The 14,737-nt window shown below is 35.8% G+C and overlaps 2 long non-coding RNA genes across 2 annotated transcripts; both read right to left on the reverse strand.

The window, feature by feature from the left end:
* Nucleotides 1-4,132: 4,132 nt before the first annotated feature.
* Nucleotides 4,133-12,970, reverse strand: LOC120207848. Its single transcript, XR_005524243.1, has 3 exons — nt 12,890-12,970; nt 12,716-12,789; nt 4,133-4,179 (listed from the first exon to the last, which is right to left on the reverse strand). It is a non-coding gene; the product is annotated as an uncharacterized LOC120207848 (long non-coding RNA).
* A 365-nt stretch (nt 12,971-13,335) lies between these two features.
* On the reverse strand, nt 13,336-13,781 carry LOC120207849. Its single transcript, XR_005524244.1, has 3 exons — nt 13,694-13,781; nt 13,513-13,591; nt 13,336-13,412 (listed from the first exon to the last, which is right to left on the reverse strand). It is a non-coding gene; the product is annotated as an uncharacterized LOC120207849 (long non-coding RNA).
* Nucleotides 13,782-14,737: the final 956 nt, after the last annotated feature.

Genomic DNA, 14,737 nt, shown 5'->3' on the forward strand with positions numbered 1-14,737 from the left:
TTTATTTTGTACTTATTTTATTGAATTAACATTGGCTTGTGATGAGCCAGTGATGGAGTTACTATGGTAAGAAGTAACTTCTAAATTGTTATGTGATTACCATGTATGCATTAATACATAGAAATAGATAGATGCTATGTTATATGATTTATATGCTTAAGTGAAAATGCAACATATGATATATGTTATTTGACATGACATGCATGGTTACATGAAAGAAAGCTATGTGACTACATGTATATGTGAAAGAAGCTATAAGCTTATATGCACATGTGATATACGTGATATGAATTACATGAAATGATTTACATGAATACATGTATATATATAATACATGTGATATGATATGAGATATATGGTTACACATACATGTGATATGTGACAGAAGAGAAAGAACAAGTGATACGAAATGTATAAATAAATGCCCATAGTATATGATACGAGAGCTATAGGTATAGTTGGCATGCCAAGAGTCGAGGGTTTTACCTATGTCTTTCGAGACATATGGACAGTATACCTATGTTCTAAGGAACATATGGACAGTTACCTAGGTTCTTTGGGACCTATGGACAGTTGTCGAGGTTCTTTATGACCTCTGGATAGTTACCGGGGTCTGTGTGACCTCTGGATAGGTCCTTCGGGACATTTATACGAGCTGTGGTGACAGCATTAGTGCACAACCTCAGTGTACTCACATACCTCTATTCTCAATAATATACATGGGCAATGAAATTGAAAGACAAATGAATGTGAAAGTGATAAAAGAAGGTAAGTTGCATGTGTGCATGACCTGATTGTATATTGTTATCATACCATAGATTCATGCATATTGATATGTAGTGATTCAATGATATGAATGCACATACATGAATTATATGTGTTATATGATGAGTATATGGTAAGGGGAAAGGATTATTGATAGTGTTTGTATATGTATGTCTTTTATTTATATGAAATGATATATGGTTATATTATATGTTTTATATGCCTCACTAAGTCTATGACTTAGCGTGTAAGTGATTTACACGTAGGTACCAAGAACGAGAAGTGAAAGAATAGAAGTGGCAAAGACAGTATCATTACTAAAAGATCAGATCAGAAGTATTTGACAAAGTATGTATTTGATTATGTATAAAGTGTTGGCATGTAATAAGTCATTAAGTACGAGCACTCTGATCAAGTCTGTATTTTGTTTTAAATAAAGTTTTAAATTTCCCGGGATTTTTCTTAAGAGTCAAGATTTGAAAAGTCAATGTGACACGTCGGACTCGTATCCGGGTCGGGTACGGGTTGGGGGTGTTACAGAGATTATTGAAAGTATTGTTAAAAATGGTTTTCAAGTTTGGCAACCAACTTTGAAAAATTGGTTTTCAAAGTTTGGTAAATGTTTCTTTGAAAATGGTTTTCAAAGTTTGGTAAATGTTTCTTTGAAAAATAGTTTTTCAAAGTTTGGTAGATGTTTGTTGAAAAATGATAACGGATAATCACAATTAATCACTAGGCTTTAGGGTATTTACAAGATTAAGTCCTTAAGTTTCAACTATAAATACCCTAGCTCATTTAGCTTTAATCCCAAAATCCCAAAAATCATTTCTTTCTCCCAATACTAGAGAGATTTCTTGTGAGTAGTGAGTGTTTTGTAAACACCTGTAAATTTTCTCTCTTAGTAAAAGATCTGTAGCAGTCCGGAGACGTAAGCACAATTGGCTGAACTCCGTTATCAATTTCGGGTATTATTTTTCCGCTTTTATTTCGTATTCTCACTAATCTGGTTATAGGGAAATTACTTGTACTCGGTTTATTTCCCAACAAATGCAACAAGGAATTGATCCTAAAATAACTGTTCCTATAACATTTCTTGATAAACCGACAATGTCTCGGTATACTGGGGAAGTGAAGATCTAGTCCATCTGTAAGTTGCCTAGCTCCTACGAGCATCTGAGTACTGAATCATCTTCAAAGCTTCTACCTCGTCTTCTACTTTCAGAAATCTTTCGAGTTGGTTCATGATCTTCAACTGTTGGCTTCGACGTCGAATCGTCTCGAGTCCACCTTGTTACCTCAGCAGGTAAATGTCTGGATCATGTCATTGGTAGATAGCCCTCTAGCTCCTATATCATCTCATATTTCTAGAAATCTTTCAAGCTGGTTCGTGATCTTCAACTGTTGGCTTCAACGTCAAATCGTGAGGTGTGACATTTCTCCCTACTTAGGTAAACCGGGTCAGAGTTCGGGTTTAGAGCTTATGATATGCAATAGTCCTAAATATTCACGGAAGTGTAAGCATTAACCAGAGATAAATATGTTTTTTCTTTTTGAAATAACATAATGAACCGTAAATTAAATAAGATTGAACTCGTAATTTCTAAAATAGTAAATATATGGTAACCAGCTCGTGGCTCGACTTTCAATTTGTTTAAAAAACAACAATCCCCAGTGGAGTCGCCAATTTGTCAACACCGTTTTTCGCCTGGGCGGGAAAAAGCCGATACCGACTCGGGGTTTTTCTCTTTGAAAATCGTTTTGATATGTGAGGAGTCGCCACCAATCATTTAAGGTGCGATTGGAACACCATAAAAATTGGGTGATTTTAATAAAACATTTTATTTTTATCAAAATACTGAGTTTTAGGGTCTTCAAAAATCCATAAATCAGGTTCGGGAGTCGATTACGCATGGGGAATGATTAGCACCCCACATGCGCCTAAAAATTGGTACCTAGTTGATTACCCTATATTTAAAATCAGAAATTTTGAGTTCAGTCTTTATTTAACTTGAAAATCATTATGGATGCAGAGTTTGAAAAATGTATTTGTTTATTGAGATAGCATTCGCCCCCGAGCATAAATGCGGGAGATCAACTATTGCGCCTAATAACCTAACATTGCCTCATTTTTAGGAAACATGATGTGGTTTTGAAAAGGATGTCGACCTATTTAGGGAATCAACAGTAGTCACTCCTTGAGCATGATCGCGGGAGATATACTATTAATTCCTTAATAAGTGAACAGTGCCTTAGATTTACAAAAATAATGCGATCAAGCAAAATTTTATTTGTCCTAATTATACTAAAATAAATTAAGGCTTTTTCTAACTTACGGTGATAAATTATGAAAATTAAATAACCTAGGGGCTTAAATATAAAAATGCAGGCTCTAATATTAATCCTATTTGATTATGTAAATGATAAAGTTCTAATTAAGCTTGAGGACCAAAATGTAAGAAATTAAAATTTAGTAGCTAAATTAAGATCTAACAAGGACTAAATTGAAATAAAATAAAAATGCGTAATAAAATAAAAATAAATTAAAAACGAAAAGATCAATGACCAAAATGTAAAAACACGGCTAAGTTATAAGGACTGAAATAGTAAATTTACCAGATAATTAAAACATCCATAGCAAATTAGTGTAATATCATTTTTGGTCCCTACAGTGACCTTTGCTCTTGCTTTTATTTCTTTCTAGAAAAACTGAGAGAAACACCTCCTCGTTCTTACATTCATTCGGGTTTTTATACCCGAATTTTTACATAGATTTACATATAAAAATAACAACTTGGGGCGTGCTTGATGATTTCCTAACTTTGCTTCTTATCTCTTATGACAGTGTCAGTGGTAGGAATGAGCTTTAGTGGCAGCGGCGGCGACAACAAGTGGCCTAGGGTTATGATGAAACCCTAGGTAGAAACGGGTCGGGTCAGTTGTCCCTCGGGTCGGATACGGGTCTGGATCTTGGGTTTCAAATCGGGTCAGCAGTTGGCTGCTGAATTGGGCTTTAGTTGGGCCTCAAGTTGGGTAGGTTAGCTGATGTTGGGCCATTTGTGATCCGGGCCTACTGAGTGTTGTAAATCTAGGCTTCGTTTGGGCCTACACCATAATGTAAACTAAATTATTAATAATAATATTTTTTTTCGAGACCCGGACAAAAAATGGGTGTTTACATATTTCCTTCTTTCTGCATTTTTAATAATGAAGAGAATGGCCAAAAAATTGTAGGTCATCAGGACATTTATCATGGGAAATATAAAAAAAATAAATTTTTGATGAATTAAACAGAAAATACGGCATACCTTTAGACGTGAAGTCAAAGTGTTTGTAAAAGTTTATAAATCAATTTATAGCCCACATGCCACTCTTCAGAAGGGGTTTTCTATGAAGAATTGACAACCAATGAAGCTCCTACAATTTATTTTTTAACAAATTGTAGAAGATGGGATTAGAAAACTTGAAGTGTCAACTCAGAACTAAAATGGATGTTGCAGCTGATGATTCTATATGAAATAAATAGGAAAAAGACAACATGGAACATTATCAAGAAGTTAAACACTAAAGCTCCATACATTTGAAGATTGGCATACTTTCTTAACAATGTGAAAGTTATAAAAAGAATAGAAATCACCAAGAACTACATGAAAATGGAGTTAAATTATAGGAATTATATAAATATATGAGTTGTTATCATCCCTTCAATTAAGGGATTCTGTAAATGTTCTTTTTTTTAACAATCCCTTATTTTAAGGGATCATATCTCCTAGGATTAATATCTTTCCTAACTTAGAGTTTCCTAATTTAGAGATAAAATATTTATATATAAAGATGCAATATGTCCTATTGAATTAATAAGAAAATACAGAGAATTATTCTGATTTCTACATGGTATCATATTAGATTATGGTTTCTTTCTAACCTAGATCATGCCTGTGACTTCTTCTCCTATATCTTCTCCTACTCTGAAGATCACTTCAAATCTAGAAAATCTTTATGGTTCTGATGCTCAATCAGATTTATCTGGTCCCAATCGGTTAAGATTTTTCTCTTGGGCAGAGAAAGATCGGGCTACGTTACTGGTGAAATCAAGAAGCCTACTGCGACTGACAATGCTTTTGTAAGTGGATGCGACAACTTTCTTGAATTGTCCCAATCGGTTAAGTCGGTTAAGATTTTTCTCTTGGGCAGAGAAAGATCGGGCTACGTTACTGGTGAAATCAAGAAGCCTATTGCGACTGACACTGTTTTTGTAAGTGGGTGCGTGACAATGGTTAGGTTATGACTTGGCTCCTTAATTCCATGACCCTGAGTATAAGCAGAAACTTACTTCTTTACACCACAGCTGTTGAAATCTGGAGTGCAGTCCGTGAAACCTACTCTAGTACTGACAACATTATCGAATTATATCATATTGAAGATCAGACAGCCAAACTTAAGCAATGAACCATGCCTGTCACTCTCTACTACAATACCCTTACTGCCCTTTGGCAACAATTAGTTTTGTATGCACAACATGATTGGGAAGATCCAAGAGATGCTACCCTTTACCAGTAAATTTTCACTCAGCGAAGGCTTTTTCAATTTCTCCAATTCTTAAACAAATACATGGACAAGGTTCGCGGCAGGGTGCTGGCTATTTCTCCTTTTCCCTCCATTCGAGAGGCTTTCTCTATTGTTAAGAAGAAAGAAAGTCGAAGGTGTGTGATGCTGCCTTATGAATCATATTCCCTTCCTGAAGGATCTGCCTTACTCACCCATCAATCATCTCCCACTTCAAAATGAGGGAGACCTTCCAAGGAGAAGTGTTGGAAGCTTCATGGTAAGCCTCAGAATTGGAAGTCCAAGAACTCTCACGATAATAAATCAAGCCAGGTTGTTGCCATATCTATCACCAGCTTCACCAAAGAACAGATTGTTGAACTTCAAAAACTGTTTAGGAAGTTTCAGGGGCCTTGTGAGGGTAATCTGGTCATGAAAGAATCAGAAGGTAACCCTTATGCTACAGCTTTTTTCTCATCCCAGTTGACTCCTAATTGGATCCTCGATTCTTGTGCTATGGATCATATGACTGGTAACAAGTCTTCGTTTTGCAATTTTTCCCAACCTTTGGTAAAGTTATCAAAACGACTGATGGTTCCTTGTGCAAAATATAAGGACATGGCACTGTTGTTTCTCAATTAACAAATTGAACTTAAAAATGTTCTCTTTGTAACAAATTTGGCTTGCAATCTTGTTTCTGTTGATAAACTTTCCACAGACTTACACTGCTCCGCAATTTTTAATGATATTGATTGTACTTTGTAGGCACTAAACTTGAAGAAAATAATTGGAAAGACCAACTTGCAGAATGGTCTCTACATCCTACCTTCTTCTTCTAAAACCGAGATCTCCAAATCTTTCACCACTTTAGGAAAAGTTGATACTATTATGTTATGGCACTTTCGTTTAGGCCATCTTAGTTTCCAATACCTTGCAAAATTGTTTCTTGCTCTATTCATTAATAAAAGGCCAAATTCTTTTTCTTGCAAAGTTTGCTCACTTTCCAAACATACTAAATTATATTATTTTCGTTCTACATACAAGCCATCTCACCCTTTTTCTTTGATCCATAGTGATATTTGGGGCCCTTCTCGGGTGAAGAATGATGATAATTGTAAGTGGTTTATCACTTTCATTGATGATCACAGTAGGATAACTTAGACTTATTTGCTGAAAGATAAATCTAAAACTGCTTATGTTTTTGCCCACTTTTATAACATGGTTCTCACTCAATTTGGGTATAAAATCCAACTCTTTAAATCTGATAATGGCAGTGAATTTTTTGCTAGGTCTTTGGGTGATTTATTCAGGGAAAAGGGCATAGTTCAGCTTAGTTCTTGTGTTGGAACCCCACAACAAAACGGCATTACCGAAAGAAAAAAATAGGCACCTCCTTGAAGTTACCCATTCTCTTATATTTACCACTAATGTTCCCAAATATTTATGAGGGAAGCCTTATTAACTGCCACATATTTAATCAACCGAATGCTTAGTAAGGTTTTACAATTTCAAACACCTCGATCTATATTTTTGTAACACTTTCCCCATTTTAAACCTATCTCCTCCATTCTTCCACTTAAAATCCTTGGTTGTATTGTTTTTATCCAAAACATTGCTCCTAATAAGTCCAAGTTAGATACTAAGTTTTTAAAATTTGTATTGGTTGGGTATTCTACACTTAAGAAGGGTTATAAATGCTATCATCATCATTCTAGACGATTTTTACCACTATGGATATAACATTTTATGAGCAGGATCCCTATTTCACTCAAACTGAAATTTAGGGGGAGACATGGAGGAAATTTCAACCACATTAGATATCTCATTCTAATCTTCATTCTCAACCTTCAGAATTGCCACCGTTTTTCCCTTTACCTACAGATTTGTCACCCGTGACTAATCCCATTGATTCTCTTGAAATACCTATCACTAATTCACCCAAACCTACTTTAAACACCCTTCCTAAAAATACACCTACTCCCATTAAAAGTCTATCAAAAATAACACCACCCAAACAACTTCGTGTCTACACAAGGGAAAAAAAACATATCCTTAAGGTTGTTTTGTAATCTGATTCTTGCCGAGAATTAGATTTGGGTCCAGCTACCGAAATGGAAGAAGAAATCAGCAAGTCCACTTCTCCTACTGATGCAAGCACGTTTTCAACATATGGAGATGTAGTATTCTTTAACATCTTAATATCTTACTTATTTTATATTATTTTGATCATCTATGCCATAATAATACATATCATGTTAAGGTTATTAGTTATGTGATTTAATAGCTAAAGAATAACTTAGCATATAAACATCTTTATAATTGATGCACATTGTTATTTTAAGTATGTTAAGCATGTTAGAATACTCTTGCATTCATCTAATCGTGATTCATTACATTCATGAAATGACAACATGTTTAATCATTCATTTGTTAGCTTATGTGCATTCACTTTAGCTCTTAGGTCTTATATATTAGCTTACATATGTTATATAATGATATACTTAGCCCATGTCATGCATTCATATCTCACAAGGTCATAATCATGCACAACAGCAAGGTAATTGGATCATACAAGCTCAATGCCTTTGACTTACCTTGTTTTCTTTGTACATGTAGGTACATGGGAGCATGTCACATATTGGGGAAGCTTGTTAGAGTATTTGGGATCCATATGCAACTCATAATTAGTTCACAAACATCATGACAGCTCGTGGAACACAATGGGAAGCTCAACTCAGCTGGAGGAGCTCAAGACTAGCTAATCTCAGGTAGTTGGACTATTTGAAGACAAGTTGCTAAAAGTGACATCAAATGTAGTTGAACATAGCTGAATGTACTGCTAGAAAGCTTGGGAGATCACGGATAAGAAGATCCTTCACCACCAGCCCTTGCATTGCTAGCTAGCTAGACACATGCAAGCTTGAAGATTGTTCAACTCACGCCCAAGGCTACTGCACATGCTTGGTCTTCATCCTATGCATAAGGCTACACCATAGGCCTCCTAAAGAACCATGTGCACACCTTTTGACCAGCCAAGCCATGTGCTAAGTGTGTGCCTCTTTTAGGCGCCAAGATGAATGGCTAAATAACCATTCGGCCAAGCACCCTTTCTCCTCCAAATTGGTGCCAACTTGAAAGGACTCAAGCATTATTCGGCCATGAGACATGCCCCATCCATTCATCTGAACCAACACCTATGTTTTCATGTTATTTATTTAATTAATTATGTCATTTTAGAGGGACACAAGGGATGGTCGAACAACCATGTATCCATTCGGCCATGGCCCTTCAAAATCTATAAATATGCTAGTCCTATTCATTTGTAATCACACGTTTCATTTTAATATAAGTGAGATTATTCTCTTTTCTCAAGTCCTTGTGACTTTTATCGACTTATAAGTAATTTAATTACTTATGGCGTCAATCCCTTTGTCATTGATACTTGTGGTTCCTATCTCCCTATAGATAGTGGGTTCAAGTCCTTTGTTACTACCCCTTAGAAAGATTTGTAAGGTTGGGTCTTTACTCATTGTAGTACTGGTTCTTCCTTGGTCTTTCTAAGATATTATCCTCACAAACCATCATTTGTTTCATCACCCATACCATAGCCATATCAACATACTTCCGCTACCATTTCTCATAACATAAATAGCCCTCCATTTCACCTTTAAATCAACTATCAAACCATCTCTTTAAGCCATTCACTTATGCAGGTTATTTTGCTTCCTTCCTAGACCACAATAAATTTAAGGTAGAAATACCATACATCACTTACTCTAGATGAATTCTCTATTGCTATTAGAAAAAGGGTTAGACAGTACGCCAAACATCCTAATGGAAAATTTATTGGTTATAATTCATTGATGCCTTCTTTTCAAGAATTTACAACAACTTTGGATAAAGAACAGGTCCCCACAAGCGTAGCTGAAGCTTTAAAGGATCCAAAATGGAGAAGGGCTGTTGAAGAGGAAATTTGTGCACTAAAGAAAAATGCTACTTGGACTGTTACAGACCTTCCTCAAGGAAAAAAAAGGTTGTTAGTTGTAAATGGATCTTTGTTGTATAGTATAACTCCAATGGTAGTATCCAACGATACAAAGCTAGACTAGTGGCTAGAGGCTTTACGAAAATATATGGGATAGATTTCACATAAACTTTTGCACCTGTGGCAAGATCTTAACACTGTTCGAGTACTCTTAAGTTTGGTTGTAAATTGCGATTGGAAATTACACCAACTTGATGTAAAAAAAATGCATTTCTTAATGGCAAGCTAGAAGAAGAAGTCTATATAAAATTGTCACTTGTCTTAAAGTCTGTTGAAGGTAGCAACAAGGTTTGCAAGCTCAACAAGTCACTATACGGGTTAAACAATCACCCAGAGCTTGGTTCGAGAGGTTCACTAAAGTCATTCTTAAAAACGGCTATAATCAGTCCCTCGCCGATCATACTGTTTTCATCAAGGTAACTTCTACAATTACGAAATTTATCCTAATTGTGTACGTGGATGACATAATTCTTACTGGAAATGATGAGGAAGAGATTAAAAATTTGAAGAAGTTGTTAAATTGGGAATTTGAAACCAAAGACTTGGGAAAGCTAAGGTATTTCCTAGGAATGGAGGTGGCAAGATCAAAGAAGGAATTGTGATCAACCAAAGAAAGTATGTATTTGATTTACTGAAAGAAACTTGTTTTCTTGGTTGTAAGTCGGCTGATACACCAATGAAGGCAAACTTGAGATTCAACAAAGCAGATGTGTTCTTAGTAGATAGAGAGAAATTTCAAAGATTAGTTGGGAAACTAATTTACTTATCCTTGACAAGTTCAGATATAGCATTTCCCATAAATGTGATAAGTTAACACATGACTAATCCTACTTAAGAGCATATGGCAGCAACAAATTGAATTCTCAAGTACTTGAAGAAAACTCCAGGACATGGCTTAATGTTTAAGAAGACATAAGACAAAACTGTTAAGATTTTTACATACTCTAGTTGGGTCGCATATCTCACTGAAATAAGATCCACTAGTGGCTACTACACTTTTGTTTAAGGTAACCTTACAACTTGGAGAAGTAAGAAAAAATATGTCGTTTCAAGAAGTAGTGTTGAAGATGAATTTAGAGCACAAGCATTGGGAATATGCGAAGGAATTTTGTTATTTAAACTACAACAGGAATTTGGCACTAATCAAGAGGATCACTTTGAAGTTTTGTGTGATAATCAATCTGCCATTCAGATTGCCAAGAACTCAGTTCAACATGACCGAACAAAGCATGTTGATATCGAAAGGTATTTTATTGCTGATCAAGTCAACAAAAAGACAACCACCCTTTCATACATTCCTTCAAAAGGACAGATTGCAGACATTCTTATTAAGGCTTCTCCAAAGCATGTTTTCAATAAATTCTATTCAAGTTAGGATTATACAATGTATATTCTCCATCTTGAGGGGAGCGTTAGAAATATATAAGTTGTTAACATCCCTTCAGTTAAGGGATTCTATAAATATTTTTTTCTAATCTCTTGTTTTAAGGGATCATATCTCCTAGGATTAGTATCTTTCCTAACTTAGAGTTTTTTAATTTAGAGATATAACTTGTATATATAAAGATGCAATATTTCCTATTGAATTAATCAGAAAATATAGGGAATTACTCTGATTTTTACATAAATATTCAGTGACATAACAAAACACAAAAATAACCAATTACTTATCACTTAATGCAGGTAAAGTTTTAGCTACCACTTCAACGCAGAATTGAAGAAGCCTCGAGGAACAATAAAAAAACCCACATTGTTTCTATCAAAACAAGGAACTTAGGAAGTTGAAAATCTATGATACAACACTACAGCAAAACTGGCTTTTTGCGGCGTTTTACCTATAACGGCGTTTTTAAGCGCTGCAAAAAACACTTGTGGCATTATGACAAACGTCGCAAAAAGCGTGGCTAAAGTTCACAGTGTTTGTTAACAAAAAACGCCGCAATAGGTAAGGATATATAGCAGCGTTTGTTCAACAAACGCCGTAATAGTTAATGATATATAGCGATGTTTTTCCTAAAAACGTCGCAATAGGTGTTGAGATTTAGCGGCGTTTTTATCATAAATGCAGCAATAAGTGTTGAGATTTAGCGGCGTTTTTCTCGTAAACGCCGCAATAGGTGTTGAGATTTTGAAGTGTTTTTTTATACAAACGCCACTAAAGGTATGGTATGTAGCGGCGTTTTTAGGATATAAACGCCGCTAAAGGTATGGTATATAGCGACGTTTTTAAGATACAAACGTCGCTAAAGGTATGGTATATAACGGCATTTTTAGGATACAAAAGCCGCTAAATGTATGATATATTGCGGCATTTTTTGTTACAAACGCCGCTAAATAACACAAAATTTAACCAATTTAAAAATTATGTTCGATTACCCCAAATCTATTTTTTCAACCTGTTCCATTATCCAACAAACATGATAGCAATATTCACGTTTTCATAATCTATTATTTCCCTATTCGAAAGCAATTATTTTTCTATTCCAAAGCAAAAAACACTTCTCCCAAGCAGTAAACCAGTAAAACAATATGTGTATATATTCTTTTCCTATTCGAAATCTATTATTTTTCTCCATTATGTTAGCTTTCTTGGTTTTCCCTATTTTCAAAATACCAACAAAAAATAAATGAAAAAGTTCAGTAGGGAGAGAAGGAATCAAACCGTGCAATCGTGAGATAATTGTTCGCTAGTGAGAGAGCCAATTTGGTCGCCGGGACATACAGAAGACGACGTCGGCTAGAATTGTGTGAGGGTCGTTGTTGTACCAGAGAAATCCCTTTTAGGGAAGCAACGTTGAAATGATTTTAGGGATTGGACAGGAGAAAAGTGTGGAGCATATATTGACCATTTTGCGGCGTTTTTTAAACAAACGTCACTGTAGTTCATGTTTTTGCGGCGTTTTTATTAAAACGTCACGATTAACAACATATTGCGGCGTTTGTAGGATAAATGCCGCTAAATTATTACTCTATTGTGGCGTTTGTTACACAAACGCCACTATCAACAACCCTATTGTGGCATTTGTTTTATAAACGCCGCTAAATTACTTCTCTATAGCGTCGTTTGTTGAACAAACACCATAATAAACAACCATATTGCGGCGTTTGTATAAAAACGCCGCTAAATTACCACTCTATTGCGGCATTTGTTGAAAACGCCACTATAAACAACTCTATTCCGACGTTTGAGCTATAAATGCCGCTAAATTATCACTCTATTGCGACGTTTGTTTAAAAAACGCCGCTAAAGTATCATTTTGTGACATTTGTATTGTAAACGCCGCTACATGCTTAAATTTTGTGACGTTTGTCCTTAAAACGCCGCTAAAACGTTGCTGCAGAACACTTTTATTGTAGTGTAACCAGAAGCTCTGCGAATCCGACCGTCCTCATCAGCCTTCACCACTTTTGAGGTATCAACATCTCCACTCCCAGTACTAAAAAACAAATAAATACCTAATCAAGTAACTCGGAAAAATAATTGAAAATGAAAATAATCAACTTAGCACTCAAATAGTGCAGAAGGCTAGGAAGTACCAGTCAATAACATCCAAGATCTTTGGCTTCCCATCTGAAGTTAGTTGCAAGCCAGCAGCAGCCGGATCAACACCAGAATCGCCACTATCAACAACCCTATTGTGGCATTTGTTTTATAAACGCCGCTAAATTACTTCTCTATAGCGTCGTTTGTTGAACAAACACCATAATAAACAACCATATTGCGGCGTTTGTATAAAAACGCCGCTAAATTACCACTCTATTGCGGCATTTGTTGAAAACGCCACTATAAACAACTCTATTCCGACGTTTGAGCTATAAATGCCGCTAAATTATCACTCTATTGCGACGTTTGTTTAAAAAACGCCGCTAAAGTATCATTTTGTGACATTTGTATTGTAAACGCCGCTACATGCTTAAATTTTGTGACGTTTGTCCTTAAAACGCCGCTAAAACGTTGCTGCAGAACACTTTTATTGTAGTGTAACCAGAAGCTCTGCGAATCCGACCGTCCTCATCAGCCTTCACCACTTTTGAGGTATCAACATCTCCACTACCAGTACTAAAAAACAAATAAATACCTAATCAAGTAACTCGGAAAAATAATTGAAAATGAAAATAATCAACTTAGCACTCAAATAGTGCAGAAGGCTAGGAAGTACCAGTCAATAACATCCAAGATCTTTGGCTTCCCATCTGAAGTTAGTTGCAAGCCAGCAGCAGCCGGATCAACACCAGAATCTGAAGAAAAAAAACAAAGCAAAACAAAAATCATAATCTTGTTTTCATTTCTATTCATATCCGATTTCTTTTTTTAAATAATGATATCAATAAAAAGAGTACCAATGATTGCAGAGGGAGCCGCGACCGTCGTAATGAGGATGGGCTTCAATGAAGCGATCAGCTCCAATCTCCTTCTTTGGCATCATAGAGGCTAAGAAAGTGGCATGGCTCAGTTTAAAATTGCAGAGATGCCCGTTCTCTTCACGCCCACAACCACCAGCAGCAGAGGTAATATCAGTAGTCTCTACTGATGAACAAAGCATCATCCTATATATACCACTGCGAGTCCCGATCAGGCTCCGATGATGTTGATTCCACCCCTTTTTCGTGAAATTATAATTACGACATGTAAGCTTTCTTCTGGGTGAAATGATTAGTAGAGAAGGAAGAGTGTGAAATGGTGGAGTTAATAATGTCTTTGAGGATTTGGCCCAGGTATGACCATTAAATATCGAGTTTCGCATTATATCAAGTGTTTCATGGAACCGGAGGTGAGAGGGCGTTTTGGGAAATCCGGTGGTGGTTACGGTGGATGAAAGCCGTTATGGAGTAGTCGCGCCGCCTGTTTAGAGGGATAAGGTCAGTTACCTATCGGATGTGGTTTTGATGGCGCGGGAGCTGAGAATATAGTTAAGTTACCTATTTTCTCTTCCAGAAACGAGATCTTGATTCGACGTTTGGTTGACAAAATAAACTTTTTTAGCATTATATTGTGACATTTGTTTTCTAGAAAATATAATTATTAGATAATAATTTATTATAGTTTAATTATAAAATAAATACTCAAACTATAGTATTTTTTACGAATGCGTCTAAACTATTTTTTGAATGATCTCGATACTTAACGTTACAAACATGATCATTTCAGCCTTTCAGGTGCATGGGCAGTCAACGACGTTAATTTTCTCTATTAAGTGATACATGTCATAATCTAGTAATTTTAAAAATTTTAATTAAAATTAAAAAATTAAAAAATCAAAATAACCCCAAAACTTTGAAAACCTTCATTTCAACCCCTAAACCCAAGCCGACCGCCACCTTTTATCGTCGACGAAGCTCCACCTGACCTCACCTCCCCTGTGACCATAACCCCTATGAAATCCT

Source organism: Hibiscus syriacus, unplaced genomic scaffold (assembly GCF_006381635.1).
Source record: "Hibiscus syriacus cultivar Baekdansim isolate YM2019G1 unplaced genomic scaffold, ASM638163v2 tig00015426_pilon, whole genome shotgun sequence".
Taxonomy (NCBI): Eukaryota; Viridiplantae; Streptophyta; class Magnoliopsida; order Malvales; family Malvaceae; genus Hibiscus; species Hibiscus syriacus.